At 56.3% G+C, this 18,091-nt stretch overlaps 1 long non-coding RNA gene across 1 annotated transcript in view; it reads left to right on the plus strand.

Moving 5' to 3' along the window:
- The window catches only part of LOC148135030 (uncharacterized), a 37,335-nt gene that overhangs the window by 4,307 nt on the left and 14,937 nt on the right, over window positions 1–18,091 (plus strand). Inside the window, exon 3 of the long non-coding RNA XR_015755456.1 lies at window positions 3,003–4,394. This is a non-coding gene — a long non-coding RNA (uncharacterized LOC148135030). The remainder of the gene's footprint in view (window positions 1–3,002; window positions 4,395–18,091) is intronic.

Consider the following 18,091-nt stretch of genomic DNA (forward strand, 5'->3'; position numbering starts at 1 on the left):
TTCATGTTCCACACACCCTTCCGATGGCATTGAGACCAGAATTGCACACAGTATTCCAATAGTAGTCAGGCCAAACACTGTTTAGTTCCCTGAGCGCCCAGTCTCTATCCACAGTCAGTTCCAAAGTGAAATATTTGTTTCGGATCTTGTACTTTCACACATCATTGGCTTCATTGATCATTAAGGATACCGGGTTTGCCCCTAGCTCTTCTTTTGCTCTTAATACACTTGTAGAGTCTCTTTGGATTCTCCTTAACTTTCTCTGCCAAAGCTATCTCATGTCCCCTTTTTACATTCCTGATTTCCATCCTAAGTGTATTTCTACAGCCCCGATGCTCCTGAAGGGATTCCCTTGAGTCAGCCAGTTATATCGACATGTGACCTCTTTTCTTCTTGACCACAGCCTTGAAACTCAGCCAGTGTTTCCTAATTCAGTCAGCATTGAGCTGCACACTAACAGGAACACGCTGGCGCTGAACGCTCCTTTTATCTCGGTTTTAAAATATGCCTACTTGCCAGACTTCCCTTTACCTGCAAATAGCCTCCCCAGATCTACTTTAAAAATTCATGTCTAATACTATCTTGCTCCATTGAATAACTTTAACTTGTGGACCAGGCTTGTCCTTTTCCATCGCTATTTTCAAACTAATACAATTGTGGTAACTTTCCAAAGTGCTCCCCTACTAATACCTCAGACCCGTTCCCTACCTTGTTTCCCAAGGGGAGGTCAGGTTTAGCCCCATTCTCCAGTTGGGCCACTTACATAATGACTGGGAGTTTTCAGAACACACTTAACAAATTCCTTCCATCCAAATGCTTAACTTAGTAGCAATCCCAGTCCAGGTTTGGCACGGTTAAGATCCCCTATCATTAAAACCCTATTATTCTAAGAGATATCTGAAATCTCCTGACATATTTGCTCCTTCATCTCCCATTGCCTATCGCTGTAGTCCGACCGTAGAAAACTAATGGCCAATTTTTATTTCTCAGTTCCACTAATATCACTTAACTGGGCGATCCTGTATGAATACTCCCTCTAGGTACTGCTGGGATGTTTCCCCCAATCAAAACCACCAGCTCTCCTCCTGTTTTGCCTCCTGTTCTATCCTTCCTGTAGCATCTGTCTCCGGAACATTGAGCTGCTGGTCCTGTTGCTCCCTCAGCTGTGTTTCTGTAATATCTATGGTATCCCAATCCCATGTTCCCATCCATGCTCTGGGTTCATCTGCCTTATCTGTCTGGCGCTTTGCATTGAAATAACTGCAGTTTAATCCACCAGTTTTCCCTCATTGTCTGCTATGTTCTTGCCTGCCTTGTCTACTTATATTCCTGTCTTGAACATTTGTACCAGCCTCAACTTTCTTTCTGGCCTTACGACTCTTTGGGGTCACACAGCCCTGCCAGACAAGTTTCAATCCTCTCGAGCAGCTCCAGCAACGCTCCCCACCAGGATGTGGGTCCCCCTCCTGCTCCCAGTTCAGGTGTATTCCCCACCCTGTCTATCTGTGCTGACACCTCCAGAGATCTCAGGACTTGCCCACCAAGATCCCTGTGTTCCTCAGTACTCCAAGAGGACCTACCATTCATGATGTATATCATTTGTTTATTAGACTTCCCACAGTGCATTACCTCACAGTGATCAGAAGTAAACTCTGTCTGCCATTACTCTGCTCAGTTTATCATCTGATCGATATCAGACTGCAGCCTGAGTCCATCCCGCTCACTGTAGACAACACCCTCCATCTTTTATGTCATCTGCAAACCTACTAGTGATTCCTTCTGCTTTCCCATCCGAGCGATTAATGTACGTAACATCCAGCCATGGTTCCTGCACAGATCCCTGTGGTACACCCGCTGGATAATGGCTTTCTATCACAAAAACAACCCTCCACCTATTGAGGACCCAATTTACCAACTTGCCTTGGATCCCATGGGCTCTTCCCTTTTGGACCAGCCTTCCATCTGGGACCTCGTCAAAGACCTTAATGAACTCCATATAAACCACATCATCTGCACTGCCCTCATCAATATCAGAGGACAGCCGTCTACCAACTCCATACAGACAATCCCAAATGAAATTGCGCGGGTATCCGTTTTTGGCAAATACATTGTAGAGGTGTTCTTCTTCCTCTTTTTGCAGTTCTGGTGTACTGCAGTGTGTTGTGGCCCTTTTGAACAGTGTCGTGATGCAACCTCTTTTGTGTGTGTTGGGGTGGTTGCTTTCGTAGTTTAGGACTTGGTCTGTGTGTGTGGCTTTCCTGTTTACCTTTGTGGTGAATTCTCCGTTCGGTGTTCTCTGTACCATCACGTCTCGGAATGGGAGTTGGGTGTCCTTTTCTTCCTCTCTAGTGAATCGGATTCCTGTGAGTGTGGCGTTGATGATCCTGTGTGTGTTCTCTACTTCTCTGCTTTTAATGATTACAAAGGTATCATCTACATATCTGACCCAGAGTTTGGGTTGAATTTGCGTTAAGACTGTTTGTTCTAATCTTTGCATTACCGCTTCTGCTATGAGTCCAGAGATGGGTGAGCCCATGGGTGTGCTGTTGATTTGTTCATATATTTGGTTGTCGAATGTGAAGTGTGTTGTGAGGCACAGATCCAGTAGTTTGAGTATGCCGTCTTTGTTGATAGGTTCACCGTCCTGTTGTCTGTTCTGCATGTCCAGCAGGTTGGCTATTGTTTCTCTGGCTAGGGTTTTGTTGATAGAGGTGAACAGTGCCGTGACATCAAATGAGACCATAGATTCTTCCTTGTCTATGTGTCCAAGAATTCCTGTGTTGACTGTACAAAGTGTCTGGATCCGCTGATCAGGTGTTTCAGTTTCTGCTGTAGTTCTTTATCCTGTTTGTGTGATGGTGTCCCTGGTCGTGATACTATGGGTCTGAGTGGGATGTCTGGTTTGTGCACTTTAGGTAGTCCATAGAATCTGAGGGTGTTGTTGCTTTCAGGTTTCATTCTCTGTTGGTCAAACCTGATTATCTGTCCGTTTTTTTTTGCAGGTTTCTCAGTGTGTTGTTTATCCTATTGGTGAGCTGCGGGGTGGGGTCAAACTCCACGCAATTTCATCCACAGATGCCTCAGGGAAAGACAACGGAACGAGGACATGCCGCAACCCAAAGGACGAGCCACACTACCATATATCAAGAACATTTCTGAACTGACAGCCAGACTACTGCGACCACTAGGACTCATAACAGCACACAAACCAACAGCCACGCTCAGACAACAACTCACCAGGACGAAGGACCCGATACCCAGCATGAGCAAAACCAATGTAGTGTACAAAATCCCATGCAAGGACTGCACAAAACACTATATAGGACAAACAGGAAGACAGCTAACAATCTGCATCCATGAACACCAACTAGCCACGAAACGACACGACCAGCTATCCTTAGTAGCCACACACGCAGATGACCAGCAACGTGAGTTCGACTGGGACAACACTACTATATTAGGACAAGCCAAACAGAGAACAGCCAGGGAATTCCTAGAGGCATGGCACTCATCCACAGTTTCAATCAATAAGCACATCGACCTGGACCCAATATACCGGCCACTACAGCGGACAGCTGGAACTGACAACTGGAAGCGGCAGGGACAGACCACTATAAATGCCGGAGGAAACATCACAGAAGCGCTTCACAGGAGGCTCCCTGAGGATGTCACCTAGACAGGGGACGAAACGTCTGCAACACAAATTCCCAACTCGGCGAACAGAACCACAACAAGGAGCACCCGAGCTACAAATCTTCTCCCAAACTTTGAACCCTTTAGACTCTACAAAGCTCCGTCATGAACAAGCCACCATCTCTCTATTTCCTTTGCCTTCTTCAGTGTCTGCAACTCTCGCTCCATTAACGTTCTTTAGTCACTGCAGGTCTGCCTAGCTCCCCAGACAACCTGTTCCATCCCCTACAACTCCCTCAATCACTGTAACACCCTCTGCTCTGTCTAATCCTCTTCTTTCCCATTGTCTTCCGGGCACAACGGCGATCCTGTAAGAGAGCAGTGCGGAATGGGATGTTATAAATCTCAGCTGAGGCTTGATGCCCACCATTACTTGGGAGTCACAAGGGGAGAGACCCGAGCGAGTGCAGCACAGAGCGGGAGAATATACATCAGCAGCGAGGGTCAAGGCCGACTGGGACCTGGATTTGGATAAAAAGCAGAGCAGGAGGCTCGAAATCCGCACCGAGTCACAGAGGGAGTGACCGTGTGAGGGAGCAACTTGGAGCAGGAGCTTGAGGCTGACTCACACCTGGGAGAATATAAATCAGCACTGAGGATCGAGGCCTAGTTGTACCTGGGAGTCACAGACGGTGACCCTGTGAGGGAGCAGACTGGAGTGAGAGCTGGACGATTACACGTCCGAAGAGACACATCACTGTGTGAGCACGTGTCCCTCCATTGTTCTGTGTTTGTGTGTGTGTGTGTGTGTGTGTGTGTGTGTGTCCCCTTCCCTCGCTGTGTGTGAGCATGTCCCTCCCTCACTGTGTGTGCGAGCATGTCCCTCCCTCACTGTGTGTGTGTGTGTGTGTGTGCGTATGTCTGCGTGTCTCCCTCCCTCACTGTGTGTGTCTGTCCCCTCGGGGGGTGTGTGTGTGTGTGTGTGTGTGTGTAAGTGTGTGTGTGTGTGTCCTCTAGCTTTCTGAGCACATGTCCCACCCTTGCTGTGTCTGCGTGTCTCAACCTCGCTGTGTGTGTGCGTGTCCCTCCCTCTCTGTGTGTGTCTGTCTTGCTGTGAGTGTGTGTGCCCCTCTTGCAGTGTGAGGGTGCCTTCCCCTCGCTCTTTATGTGTGTGTATGCGTATCACTCACTCACTGTGGGTCTGTTTGTCCCTCCCTCGCTGTGAGAGTGTGTGTGTGTGTGTCCTTCCCTCGCTGTGTGTGTGTGTGTGTCCTTCCCTCGCTGTGTGTGTGTCCTTCCCTCGCTGTGTGTGTGTGTGTGTGTGTGTCCTTCCCTCGCTGTGTGTGTGTGTGTGTGTCCTTCCCTCGCTGTGTGTGTGTGTGTGTGTGTGTGTGTCCTTCCCTCGCTGTGTGTGTGTGTGTGTGTGTCCTTCCCTCGCTGCGTGTGTGTGTGTCCTTCCCTCGCTGCGTGTGTGTGTGTCCTTCCCTCGCTGCGTGTGTGTGTGTCCTTCCCTCGCTGCGTGTGTGTGTGTCCTTCCCTCCCTGTGTGTGTGTGTGTGTGTCCCTCCCTCCCTGTGTGTGTGTGTGTGTGTCCCTCCCTCCCTGTGTGTGTGTGTGTGTGTCCCTCCCTCGCTGTGAGTGTGTGTGCCCCTCTTGCAGTGTGAGGGTGCCTTCCCCTCGCTCTTTATGTGTGTGTATGCGTATCACTCACTCACTGTGGGTCTGTTTGTCCCTCCCTCGCTGTGAGAGTGTGTGTGTGTGTGTCCTTCCCTCGCTGTGTGTGTGTGTGTGTGTCTTTCCCTCGCTGTGTGTTTGTTTGTGTGTGTGTCTTTCCCTCGCTGTGTGTGTGTGTGTGTGTGTCCTTCCCTCGCTGTGTGTGTGTGTGTGTCCTTCCCTCGCTGTGTGTGTGTCCTTCCCTCGCTGTGTGTGTGTGTGTGTGTGTGTCCTTCCCTCGCTGTGTGTGTGTGTGTGTGTCCTTCCCTCGCTGTGTGTGTGTGTGTGTGTGTCCTTCCCTCGCTGTGTGTGTGTGTGTGTGTGTCCTTCCCTCGCTGTGTGTGTGTGTGTGTGTGTCCTTCCCTCGCTGCGTGTGTGTGTGTCCTTCCCTCGCTGCGTGTGTGTCCCTCCCTCGCTGTGTGTGCGTGTGTGTGTCCCTCCCTCGCTGTGTGTGTGTGTGTGTGTCCTTCCCTCGCTGTGTGTGTGTGTGTGTGTGTCCTTCCCTCGCTGTGTGTGTGTGTGTGTGTGTCCTTCCCTCGCTGCGTGTGTGTGTGTCCTTCCCTCGCTGCGTGTGTGTGTGTCCTTCCCTCGCTGCGTGTGTGTGTGTCCTTCCCTCGCTGCGTGTGTGTGTGTCCTTCCCTCCCTGTGTGTGTGTGTGTGTGTCCCTCCCTCCCTGTGTGTGTGTGTGTGTGTCCCTCCCTCCCTGTGTGTGTGTGTGTGTGTGTCCCTCCCTCCCTGTGTGTGTGTGTGTGTGTCCCTCCCTCGCTGTGTGTGTGTGTGTCCCTCCCTCGCTGTGTGTGTGTGTGTCCCTCCCTCGCTGTGTGTGTGTGTGTGTGTGTCCTTCCCTCGCTGTGTGTGTGTGTGTCCTTCCCTCGCTGTGTGTGTGTGTGTCCTTCCCTCGCTGTGTGTGTGTGTGTCCCTCCCTCGCTGTGTGTGTGTGTGTGTCCCTCCCTCGCTGTGTGTGTGTGTGTGTCCCCCTCCCTCGCTGTGTGTGTGTGTGTCCCCCTCCCTCGCTGTGTGTGTGTGTGTCCCCCTCCCTCGCTGTGTGTGTGTGTGTCCCCCTCCCTCGCTGTGTGTGTGTGTGTCCCCCTCCCTCGCTGTGTGTGTGTGTGTCCCCCTCCCTCGCTGTGTGTGTGTGTGTCCCCCTCCCTCGCTGTGTGTGTGTGTGTCCCTCCCTCGCTGTGTGTGTGTGTGTCCCTCCCTCGCTGTGTGTGTGTGTGTGTCCCCCTCCCTCACTGTGTGTCCCCCTCCCTCACTGTGTGTGTCCCCCTCCCTCGCTGTGTGTGTCCCCCTCCCTCGCTGTGTGTGTGTCCCCCTCCCTCGCTGTGTGTGTGTCCCCCTCCCTCGCTGTGTGTGTGTCCCCCTCCCTCGCTGTGTGTGTGTCCCCCTCCCTCGCTGTGTGTGTGTCCCTCCCTCGCTGTGTGTGTGTGTGTCCCTCCCTCGCTGTGTGTGTGTGTGTGTGTGTCCTTCCCTCGCTGTGTGTGTGTGTGTCCTTCCCTCGCTGTGTGTGTGTGTGTCCTTCCCTCGCTGTGTGTGTGTGTGTCCTTCCCTCGCTGTGTGTGTGTGTGTCCTTCCCTCGCTGTGTGTGTGTGTGTCCTTCCCTCGCTGTGTGTGTGTGTGTCCTTCCCTCGCTGTGTGTGTGTGTGTCCTTCCCTCGCTGTGTTAGTGTGTGTGTGTGTGTCCCTCCCTCGCTGTGTGTGTGTGTCCCCCTCCCTCGCTGTGTGTGTGTGTGTCCCTCCCTCGCTGTGTGTGTGTGTGTCCCTCCCTCGCTGTGTGTGTGTGTGTCCCTCCCTCGCTGTGTGTGTGTGTGTGTCCCCCTCCCTCGCTGTGTGTGTGTCCCCCTCCCTCGCTGTGTGTGTGTCCCCCTCCCTCGCTGTGTGTGTGTCCCCCTCCCTCGCTGTGTGTGTGTGTCCCCCTCCCTCGCTGTGTGTGTGTGTCCCCCTCCCTCGCTGTGTGTGTGTGTGTCCCCCTCCCTCGCTGTGTGTGTGTGTCCCCCTCCCTCGCTGTGTGTGTGTGTCCCCCTCCCTCGCTGTGTGTGTGTGTCCCCCTCCCTCGCTGTGTGTGTGTGTCCCCCTCCCTCGCTGTGTGTGTGTGTCCCCCTCCCTCGCTGTGTGTGTGTGTCCCCCTCCCTCGCTGTGTGTGTGTGTCCCCCTCCCTCGCTGTGTGTGTGTGTCCCCCTCCCTCGCTGTGTGTGTGTGTCCCCCTCCCTCGCTGTGTGTGTGTGTCCCCCTCCCTCGCTGTGTGTGTGTGTCCCCCTCCCTCGCTGTGTGTGTGTGTCCCCCTCCCTCGCTGTGTGTGTGTGTCCCCCTCCCTCGCTGTGTGTGTGTGTCCCCCTCCCTCGCTGTGTGTGTGTGTCCCCCTCCCTCGCTGTGTGTGTGTGTCCCCCTCCCTCGCTGTGTGTGTGTGTCCCCCTCCCTCGCTGTGTGTGTGTGTCCCCCTCCCTCGCTGTGTGTGTGTGTCCCCCTCCCTCGCTGTGTGTGTGTGTCCCCCTCCCTCGCTGTGTGTGTGTGTCCCCCTCCCTCGCTGTGTGTGTGTGTCCCCCTCCCTCGCTGTGTGTGTGTGTCCCCCTCCCTCGCTGTGTGTGTGTGTCCCCCTCCCTCGCTGTGTGTGTGTGTCCCCCTCCCTCGCTGTGTGTGTGTGTCCCCCTCCCTCGCTGTGTGTGTGTGTCCCCCCTCCCTCGCTGTGTGTGTGTGTGTCCCTCCCTCGCTGTGTGTGTGTGTCCCCCTCCCTCGCTGTGTGTGTGTGTCCCCCTCCCTCGCTGTGTGTGTGTGTCCCCCTCCCTCGCTGTGTGTGTGTGTCCCCCTCCCTCGCTGTGTGTGTGTGTCCCCCTCCCTCGCTGTGTGTGTGTGTCCCCCTCCCTCGCTGTGTGTGTGTGTCCCCCTCCCTCGCTGTGTGTGTGTCCCCCTCCCTCGCTGTGTGTGTGTGTCCCCCTCCCTCGCTGTGTGTGTGTGTCCCCCTCCCTCGCTGTGTGTGTGTCCCCCTCCCTCGCTGTGTGTGTGTCCCCCTCCCTCGCTGTGTGTGTGTGTCCCCCTCCCTCGCTGTGTGTGTGTCCCCCTCCCTCGCTGTGTGTGTGTGTCCCCCTCCCTCGCTGTGTGTGTGTGTCCCCCTCCCTCGCTGTGTGTGTGTGTCCCTCCCTCGCTGTGTGTGTCCCCCTCTCCCTCGCTGTGTGTGTGTGTGTGTGTCCCCCTCCCTCGCTGTGTGTGTGTGTGTCCCCCTCCCTCGCTGTGTGTGTGTGTCCCCCTCCCTCGCTGTGTGTGTGTCCCCCTCCCTCGCTGTGTGTGTGCGTGGCCTTCCCTCGCTGTGTGTGTGTGTCCCCCTCCCTCGCTGTGTGTGTGCGTGGCCTTCCCTCGCTGTGTGTGTGTGTGTGTGTGTCCCCCTCCCTCGCTGTGTGTGTGCGTGGCCTTCCCTCGCTGTGTGTGTGTGTGTGTGTGTGTCCCTCCCTAGCTGTGTGTGTGTGTCCCCCTCCCTCGCTGTGTGTGCATGTCCCTTCCTAGCTCTGTGTTCGTGTCCCTCTCTCGCTGTGTGTGTCTGTAATTTTGCGCATGCGTGTGTCCCTCCCTCGCTGTGTGTGCGTGTCCCCCTCTAGCTGAGTATGTGTGTCCCTGTTGCAGTGTATGTGAGTGTCCTTCCCTTGCTGTGTGTGTGAGTATGTGTGTCCCTCCCTCGCTGTGTGCCTGCATGTATCCCCTTAACTGTGTGTATGTGTGCGTGTCCCTCCCTCGCGTTGTGTGTGTGTGTGTGTGTGTGTGTCCCTCCCTTGCTCTTTGTGTATATCCCCCTCAAGTGTGTGTGCTAATCTCCCCTTGCTGTGTGACTGCATGACCCCCTTGCTGTGTGTGCATGTGTCCCTCCCTCGCCGTGTCTGTGCGTGTCACCTCTCGCTGTGTGTGTTTATGTATGTCGCTCCCTCGCTGTGTGTGTGCATGTCCCTCCCACGGTGTGTGTGTGCATGTCCTTCCCTCGCTGTGCGTGTGCGTGTCCCTACCTCGCTGTGTGTCTCAGCAAGCCTCTCGCTCTCTGTCTGTGTCCCTCGCTCGCTGAGTGTGTGTGTGTGTGTATACGTGTCACACCGTCACAGTATATGTTTGTGTGTTGCCCCTTCGCAGCGTGTCCCTCACTCGCTGTTTGTGTGTCACTCCCTCGCGTTGTGTGCGCGTGTCCCTCCCTCACTCTGTGCGTTTCCCTCCTCGCTGTGTGTGTGCGTGTCCCTCCTCGCTGTGTCTGTGTGTGTGTCCTTCCCTCACTGTGTCTGTGTGTGTCCCTCCCTCGCTCTGTGTGTATGTGTGTGTCTCTCCCTCGCTGTGTGCGGTCCCACCCTCCCTTGCTGTGTGTGTGTGTGTCCCTCCCTCACTGTGTGTGTGTGTGTCCCTCCCTCACTGTGTGTGTGTGTGTCCCTCCCTCACTGTGTGTGTGTGTGTGTCCCTCCCTCGATGTGTGTGTGTGTGTCCCTCCTCGCTGTGTCTGTGTGTGTGTCCTTCCCTCACTGTGTCTGTGTGTGTCCCTCCCTCGCTCTGTGTGTATGTGTGTGTCTCTCCCTCGCTGTGTGCGGTCCCACCCTCCCTTGCTGTGTGTGTGTGTGTCCCTCCCTCACTGTGTGTGTGTGTGTCCCTCCCTCACTGTGTGTGTGTGTGTCCCTCCCTCGCTGTGTGTGTGTGTGTGTCCCTCCCTCACTGTGTGTGTGTGTGTGTCCCTCCCTCGATGTGTGTGTGTGTGTCCCTTCCTTGCTGTGTATGTGTGAGTTTCCCCCCTTGCTGTGTGTGTGTGTGTGTCCCTCCCTCGCTGTGTGTGTGTGTGTCCCTCCCTCGCTGTGTGTGTGTGTGTGTCCCTCCCTCACTGTGTGTGTGTGTGTCCCTCCCTTGCTGTGTATGTGTGAGTTTCCCCCCTTGCTGTGTGTGTGTGTGTGTCCCTCCCTCGCTGTGTGTGTGTGTGTCCCTCTCTCGCTGTGTGTGTGTGTCCCTCCCTCGCTGTGTGTGTCTGTGTCCCTCCCTCGCTGTGTGTGTGTGTCCCTCCCTTGCTGTGTATGTGTGAGTTTCCCCCCTTGCCGTGTGTGTGTGTCCCTCCCTCGCTGTGTGTGTGTGTGTCCCTCCCTCGCTGTGTATGTGTGTGTCCCTCCCTCGCTGTGTGTGTGTCCCTCCCTCACTGTGTATGTGTGTGTCCCTCCCTCGCTGTGAGTGTGTGTCCCTCCCTCGCTGTGTGTGTGTGTGTCCCTCCCTCGCTGTGTGTGTGTGTGTCCCTCCCTCGCTGTGTGTGTGTCCCTCCCTCGCTGTGTATGTGTGTGTCCCTCCCTCGCTGTGTGTGTGTGAGTTCCCCCCCTTGCTGTGTGTGTGTGTTTCCCTCTTGGTGTGCGTGTGTATGGCCCTCCCTCGTTGTGTGAGCATGTGCCTCCCCCGTCGCTGTGTGTGCGCGTGTCCTTTTCTTGCTCTGTGTGTGTGTTTGTGTGTTTCCCTCCCTCGCTGTGCATGCATGTCCCTCCCTGGCTGTGTGTGTGTGTGTCCCTCTCTCGCTGTGTGTGTCTGTGTTTGTGTGCTTCCTCATGCGCGTGTCACTCCCCCGCTGCATGTACATGTCCCTCCCTCACTGTGTGTGTGTGTGTGTGTGTGTGTCCCTCCCTCCCTCGCTGTGTGTGTCCCTCCCTCCCTCGCTGTGTGTGTCCCTCCCTCCCTCGCTGTGTGTGTCCCTCCCTCCCTCGCTGTGTGTGTGTGTCCCTCCCTCGCTGTGTGTGCGTGTCCCTCCCTCGCTGTGTGTGTGTGTGTGCGTGTCCCTCCCTCGCTGTGTGTGCGTGTCCCTCCCTCGCTGTGTGTGCGTGTCCCTCCCTCGCTGTGTGTGCGTGTCCCTCCCTCGCTGTGTGTGCGTGTCCCTCCCTCGCTGTGTGTGTGCGTGTCCCTCCCTCGCTGTGTGTGCGTGTCCCTCCCTCGCTGTGTGTGCGTGTCCCTCCCTCGCTGTGTGTGCGTGTCCCTCCCTCGCTGTGTGTGCGTGTCCCTCCCTCGCTGTGTGTGCGTGTCCCTCCCTCGCTGTGTGTGCGTGTGTGTGTCCCTCCCTCGCTGTGTGTGCGTGTGTGTGTCCCTCCCTCGCTGTGTGTGTGTGTGTGTGTGTGTGTCCCTCCCTCGCTGTGTGTGTCCCTCCCTCGCTGTGTGTGTGTGTCCCTCCCTCGCTGTGTGTGTGTGTGTGTGTGTCCCTCCCTCGCTGTGTGTGTGTGTGTGTGTGTCCCTCCCTCGCTGTGTGTGTGTGTGTGTGTCCCTCCCTCGCTGTGTGTGTGTGTGTGTCCCTCCCTCGCTGTGTGTGTGTGTGTGTGTCCCTCCCTCGCTGTGTGTGTGTGTGTGTGTGTCCCTCCCTCGCTGTGTGTGTGTGAGTTCCCCCCCTTGCTGTGTGTGTGTGTTTCCCTCTTGGTGTGCGTGTGTATGGCCCTCCCTCGTTGTGTGAGCATGTGCCTCCCCCGTCGCTGTGTGTGCGCGTGTCCTTTTCTTGCTCTGTGTGTGTGTTTGTGTGTTTCCCTCCCTCGCTGTGCATGCATGTCCCTCCCTGGCTGTGTGTGTGTGTGTCCCTCTCTCGCTGTGTGTGTCTGTGTTTGTGTGCTTCCTCATGCACGTGTCACTCCCTCACTATGTGTGCGTGTCCCTCCCTCGCTGTCGGTGTGTGTGTATCCCTCCCTCGCTCTGTGTGTGCATGTGTGTCCCTCCCTTGCAGTGTATGTGTGTGTTCCTCCCTCACTTGCTCTGTGTGTGTATGTGTGTGCGTGTCCCTCCATTGCACTTTGTGTATATCCTCCTCACTGTGTGTGCGCTTCTCCCCTCGCTGTGTGTGTGTGTCCCTCCCTCGCTGTGTGTGTGTCCCTCCCTCGCTGTGTGTGTGTCCCTCCCTCGCCGTGTCTGTGCGTGTCCCCTCTCACTGTGTGTGCGTGTCCCCTCTCAACTCCTGTACACATGCCCTCCCCCTCGCCGTGTGTGTGCTTGTCCCTCCTTCCCTGTGTGTGTGTGTGTGTGTGTGTCCCTCCCTTGCTGTGTATGAGCATGTCCCTCCCTCGCTGTGTGTGTTTGTGTATGTTCCTCCCTCGCTGTGTGTGTGTGTCCCCCTCCCTTGCTGTGTATGAGCATGTCCCTCCCTCGCTGTGTGTGTATGTGTGTCCCTCCCTTGCTGTGTATGAGCGTGTCCCTCCCTCGCTGTGTGTGTGTGTATGTTCCTCCCTCGCTGTGTGTGTGTTCCTCCCTCGCTGTGTGTGTGTGTCCCTCCCTTGCTGTGTATGAGCATGTCCCTCCCTCGCTGTGTGTGTGTGTGTATGTTCCTCCCTCGCTGTGTGTATGTTCCTCCCTCGCTGTGTGTGTGTGTCCCTCCCTTGCTGTGTATGAGCGTGTCCCTCCCTCGCTGTGTGTGTGTGTATGTTCCTCCCTCGCTGTGTGTGTGTTCCTCCCTCGCTGTGTGTGTGTGTCCCTCCCTTGCTGTGTATGAGCATGTCCCTCCCTCGCTGTGTGTGTGTGTGTGTCCCTCCCTTGCTGTGTATGAGCATGTCCCTCCCTCGCTCTGTGTGTGTGTGTCCCTCCCTTGCTGTGTATGAGCGTGTCCCTCCCTCGCTGTGTGTGTTTGTGTATGTTCCTCCCTCGCTGTGTGTGTGTTCCTCCCTCGCTGTGTGTGTGTGTGTGTCTCTCTCGCTCGCTGCGTGTGTGTGTCCCTTTCTCACTGTGTGTGCGTTTTCTTCCGTGTGTGTGTGTGTGTGCACGTGTCCCTCCCTCGCAGTGTGTGTGCGTGTCCCTCCCTTGCTCCGTGTTTGTGTGTGTGTATCTGTGTGTCCCTCCTTCGCTGTATGTATGTGTGTATGTATGTGTGTGTGTGTCCCTCCCTCGCTGTGTGTCTGCGGGTAACCCCCTCACTGTGTGTGTTTGCATGTTGCTCCCTCGCTGTGTGTATCCCACGCTCGCTGTGTGTGCATGTGTCCCTCCCTTGCTCTGTGTTTGTGTGTATATATCTGTGTGTGTCCATCCTTCACTTTGTGTGTGTGTGTGTGCGTGTCCCTCCCTCGCTTTGCGTGTGTGTCCGTCCCTTGTGTTCGTGTGTGCATGTCTCTCTTGCTCTGTTTCTGTGTGTGTATGTGTGAGTGCGTGACCAGCTTGCGTGTCCCACCCTTGCTGTGTCTGTGTGTGTCCCCTCTCGCTGTGTGTGCATGTCCCCTCTCAATTTCTGTGCACATGCCCTCCCCCTCGACATGTGTGTGCTTGTCCCTCCTTCGCTGTGTGAGCGTGTCCCTCCCTTGCAGTGTATGTGCGTGTCTCTCCCTCACTGTGTGTCTGCGTGTATTCCCCTCACCGTAAGTGTGTGTGTTTGTCCCTTCCTCACTGTGTGTGTGGGTCTCTCTCTTGCTCTGTGTTTGTGTGTGTGTGTGTGTTTGCGTGTCCCTCCTTCGCTTTGTGTGTGCTTGTCCCTCCCTCACTGTGTGTCTGCATGTATCCCTCTCACTGTGTGTGTGTTTGTGTGTCTCTCCTTTGCTTTGCGTGTGTGTCCCTGTCCCTCGCTGTGTGTGTCCCTCCCTCTCTGTGTGCCTACGTGTATTCCCCTCGTTGTGAGTATGTGTGTGTGTGTGTGCATTTGTGCGTGTCCCTGCCTCGCTTTGCGTGTGTGTGCCCCCTCTCAATTTGTGTGCACATGCCCTCCCCTTCGCGGTGTGTGTGCGCTTGTCCCTCCTTCGCTGTGTGTCCCTCCCACGCTGTGTGTGTCTGTCTGTCCTTCCCTCACTGTGTGTGCAAATCCTTCCCTCGCTGTCTGTGTGTGTGTCCCTTCGCTGCGTGTCTCTCCCTTGCTGTGTGTGTGTGACCCTTCCTCGCTGTGTGTGTGTGTGTCCCTCCTTCGCTCTGTGTGTGTGTGTGTCCCTCCTTCGCTCTGTGTGTGTGTGTCCCTCCTTCGCTCTGTGTGTGTGTGTCCCTCCTTCGCTCTGTGTGTGTGTGTCCCTCCTTCGCTGTGTGTGTGTGTGTCCCTCCTTCGCTCTGTGTGTGTGTGTGTCCCTCCTTCGCTCTGTGTGTGTGTGTCCCTCCTTCGCTCTGTGTGTGTGTGTCCCTCCTTCGCTCTGTGTGTGTGTGTCCCTCCTTCGCTCTGTGTGTGTGTGTCCCTCCTTCGCTCTGTGTGTGTGTGTCCCTCCTTCGCTCTGTGTGTGTGTGTCCCTCCTTCGCTCTGTGTGTGTGTGTCCCTCCTTCGCTCTGTGTGTGTGTGTCCCTCCTTCGCTCTGTGTGTGTGTGTCCCTCCCTCGCTCTGTGTGTGTGTGTCCCTCCCTCGCTCTGTGTGTGTTTGTCCCTCCCTCGCTCTGTGTGTGTGTGTCCCTCCCTCGCTCTGTGTGTGTGTGTCCCTCCTTCGCTCTGTGTGTGTGTGTCCCTCCTTCGCTCTGTGTGTGTGTGTCCCTCCTTCGCTCTGTGTGTGTGTGTCCCTCCTTCGCTCTGTGTGTGTGTGTCCCTCCCTCGCTCTGTGTGTGTGTGTCCCTCCCTCGCTCTGTGTGTGTTTGTCCCTCCCTCGCTCTGTGTGTGTGTGTCCCTCCCTCGCTCTGTGTGTGTGTGTCCCTCCCTCGCTCTGTGTGTGTTTGTCCCTCCCTCGCTCTGTGTGTGTGTGTCCCTCCCTCGCTCTGTGTGTGTGTGTCCCTCCTTCGCTCTGTGTGTGTGTGTCCCTCCTTCGCTCTGTGTGTGTGTGTCCCTCCCTCGCTCTGTGTGTGTTTGTCCCTCCCTCGCTCTGTGTGTGTGTGTCCCTCCCTCGCTCTGTGTGTGTGTGTCCCTCCCTCGCTGTGTGTGTGTGTCCCTCCTTCGCTCTGTGTGTGTGTGTCCCTCCTTCGCTCTGTGTGTGTGTGTCCCTCCCTCGCTCTGTGTGTGTGTGTCCCTCCCTCGCTCTGTGTGTGTTTGTCCCTCCCTCGCTCTGTGTGTGTGTGTCCCTCCCTCGCTCTGTGTGTGTGTGTCCCTCCCTCGCTGTGTGTGTGTGGGTCGCCCCTCGCTGTGTGTGTGTGTGTGTCCCTCCTTCGCTCTGTGTGTGTGTGTCCCTCCTTCGCTCTGTGTGTGTGTGTCCCTCCCTCGCTCTGTGTGTGTGTGTCCCTCCTTCGCTCTGTGTGTGTGTGTGTGTGTCCCTCCCTCGCTGTGTGTGTGTGGGTCGCCCCTTGCTGTGTGTGTGTGTGTGTGTGTGTGTGTGTACCTCCCTCGCTGTGTGTGTGTGTGTGTGTGTGTGTCCCTCCCTCGCTGTGTGTGTGTGTACCTCCCTCGCTGTGTGTGTGTGTGTGTGTCCCTCCTTCGCTGTGTGTGTGTGTGTCCCTCCCTCGCTGTGTGTGTGTGTCCCTCCCTCGCTGTGTGTGTGTGTCCCTCCCTCGCTGTGTGTGTGTGTGTGTCCCTCCTTCGCTGTGTGTGTGTGTGTCCCTCCCTCGCTGTGTGTGTGTGTCCCTCCCTCGCTGTGTGTGTGTGTGTGTGTCCCTCCCTCGCTGTGTGTGTGTGTGTGTGTGTCCCTCCCTCGCTGTGTGTGTGTGTGTGTGTGTCCCTCCCTCGCTGTGTGTGTGTGTCCCTCCCTCGCTGTGTGTGTGTGTGTGTGTCCCTCCCTCGCTGTGTGTGTGTGTGTGTGTGTGTCCCTCCCTCGCTGTGTGTGTGTGTCCCTCCCTCGCTGTGTGTGTGTGTGTGTCCCTCCCTCGCTGTGTGTGTCCGTGTCCCTCCCTCGCTGTGTGTGTCCGTGTCCCTCCCTCGCTGTGTGTGTCCGTGTCCCTCCCTCGCTGTGTGTGTCCGTGTCCCTCCCTCGCTGTGTGTGTCCATGCTCCCTCCCTTGCTGCGTGTCTCAGCGTGTCCCTCCCTCGCTGTGTGTGTGGTCCTCGCTCTCTGTGTATGTGCGCGTGCATGTCCTTCCCTCGCTGTGTCTGTGTGTGTCCCTCCCTCGTTGCGTGTGTGTCCCTCCCTCGTTGCGTGTGTGTCCCTCCCTCGTTGCGTGTGTGTCCCTCCCTCGTTGCGTGTGTGTCCCTCCCTCGTTGCGTGTGTGTCCCTCCCTCGCTCGCTGTGTGTGTGTGTGTCCCTCCCTCGCTGTGTGTGTGTGTCCCTCCCTCGCTGTGTGTGTGTGTGTGTGTCCCTCCCTCGCTGTGTGTGTGTGTGTCCCTCCCTCGCTGTGTGTGTGTGTGTGTCCCTCCCTCGCTGTGTGTGTGTGTGTGTCCCTCCCTCGCTGTGTGTGTGTGTGTGTCCCTCCCTCGCTGTGTGTGTGTGTGTGTGTGTGTCCCTCCCTCGCTGTGTGTGTGTGTGTCCCTCCCTCGCTGTGTGTGTGTGTGTGTGTGTGTCCCTCCCTCGCTGTGTGTGTGTGTCCCTCCCTCGCTGTGTGTGTGTGTCCCTCCCTCGCTGTGTGTGTGTGTCCCTCCCTCGCTGTGTGTGTGTGTCCCTCCCTCGCTGTGTGTGTGTGTGTCCCCCTCCCTCGCTGTGTGTGTGTGTCCCTCCCTCGCTGTGTGTGTGTGTCCCTCCCTCGCTGTGTGTGTGTGTCCCTCCCTCGCTGTGTGTGTGTGTGTGTCCCTCCCTCGCTGTGTGTGTGTGTGTCCCTCCCTCGCTGTGTGTGTGTGTCCCTCCCTCGCTGTGTGTGTGTGTGTGTGTCCCTCCCTCGCTCTGTGTGTGTGTGTCCCTCCCTCGCTGTGTGTGTGTGTGTGTCCCTCCCTCGCTGTGTGTGTGTGTGTTCCTCCCTCGCTGTGTGTGTGTGTGTCCCTCCCTCGCTGTGTGTGTGTCCCTCCCTCGCTGTGTATGTGTGTGTCCCTCCCTCGCTGTGTGTGTGTGAGTTCCCCCCCTTGCTGTGTGTGTGTGTTTCCCTCTTGGTGTGCGTGTGTATGGCCCTCCCTCGTTGTGTGAGCATGTGCCTCCCCCGTCGCTGTGTGTGCGCGTGTCCTTTTCTTGCTCTGTGTGTGTGTTTGTGTGTTTCCCTCCCTCGCTGTGCATGCATGTCCCTCCCTGGCTGTGTGTGTGTGTGTCCCTCTCTCGCTGTGTGTGTCTGTGTTTGTGTGCTTCCTCATGCACGTGTCACTCCCTCACTGTGTGCGTGTCCCTCCCTCGCTGTCGGTGTGTGTGTATCCCTCCCTCGCTCTGTGTGTGCATGTGTGTCCCTCCCTTGCTGTGTATGTGTGTGTGTTCCCTCCCTCGCTGTCTGTGTGTGCGTGCGTGTTCTTCCCTCGTTGTGTATGTGTGAATTACCCCCTTGCTGTGTGTGTGTGTGTGTGTGTGTGTGTGTGTGTGTCTTACTGTGCATGTGTGTGTGTGTGGCCCTCCCTCGCTGTGTGTGCATGTGTCTCCTCCTCACTGTGTGTGCGCGTGTCCCTCTCTTGCTGTGTGTGTGTCTGTGTTTGTGTGTGTCCATGTCCCTCACTGGCTGTGTGTGTGCGTGCCCTTTTCTCACTGTGTGTCTGTAATTTTGTGCTTGCGCATGTACGTGTTCTTCCCTCGCTGTGTGTACGTGTCCCTCTTGCAGTGTATGTGAGTGTCCTTCCCTTGCTGTGTGTGTGTGTGTGTGTGTTTGCGTGTGTCCGCGTGTGTCCATGTCCCTCCCTGGCTATGTGTCTGTGCTTGAGCATGCGCGTGTCCATCTCTCGCTGTGTGTGCATGTCCCCTCTTGCTGTGAGTATGTTTGACCCTTTTACAGTGTATGTTAGTGTCCTTCCATCGCTGTGTGTGTGTCTGTATGCGTGTCACTCCCACAGTGTGTGCGTGTCCCTCCCTCGCTGTGTGAGTGCGTGTTCTCCTCGCTGTGTGTGCGTGTGTCCCTTCCTCGCTGTGTAAGTCCCTCCCTTG

The sequence above is a fragment of the Chiloscyllium plagiosum genome, unplaced genomic scaffold, assembly GCF_037043375.1.
Source record: "Chiloscyllium plagiosum isolate Xiang-an unplaced genomic scaffold, Cpla_swu_hap1 HiC_scaffold_51, whole genome shotgun sequence".
Classification (NCBI taxonomy): domain Eukaryota; kingdom Metazoa; phylum Chordata; class Chondrichthyes; order Orectolobiformes; family Hemiscylliidae; genus Chiloscyllium; species Chiloscyllium plagiosum.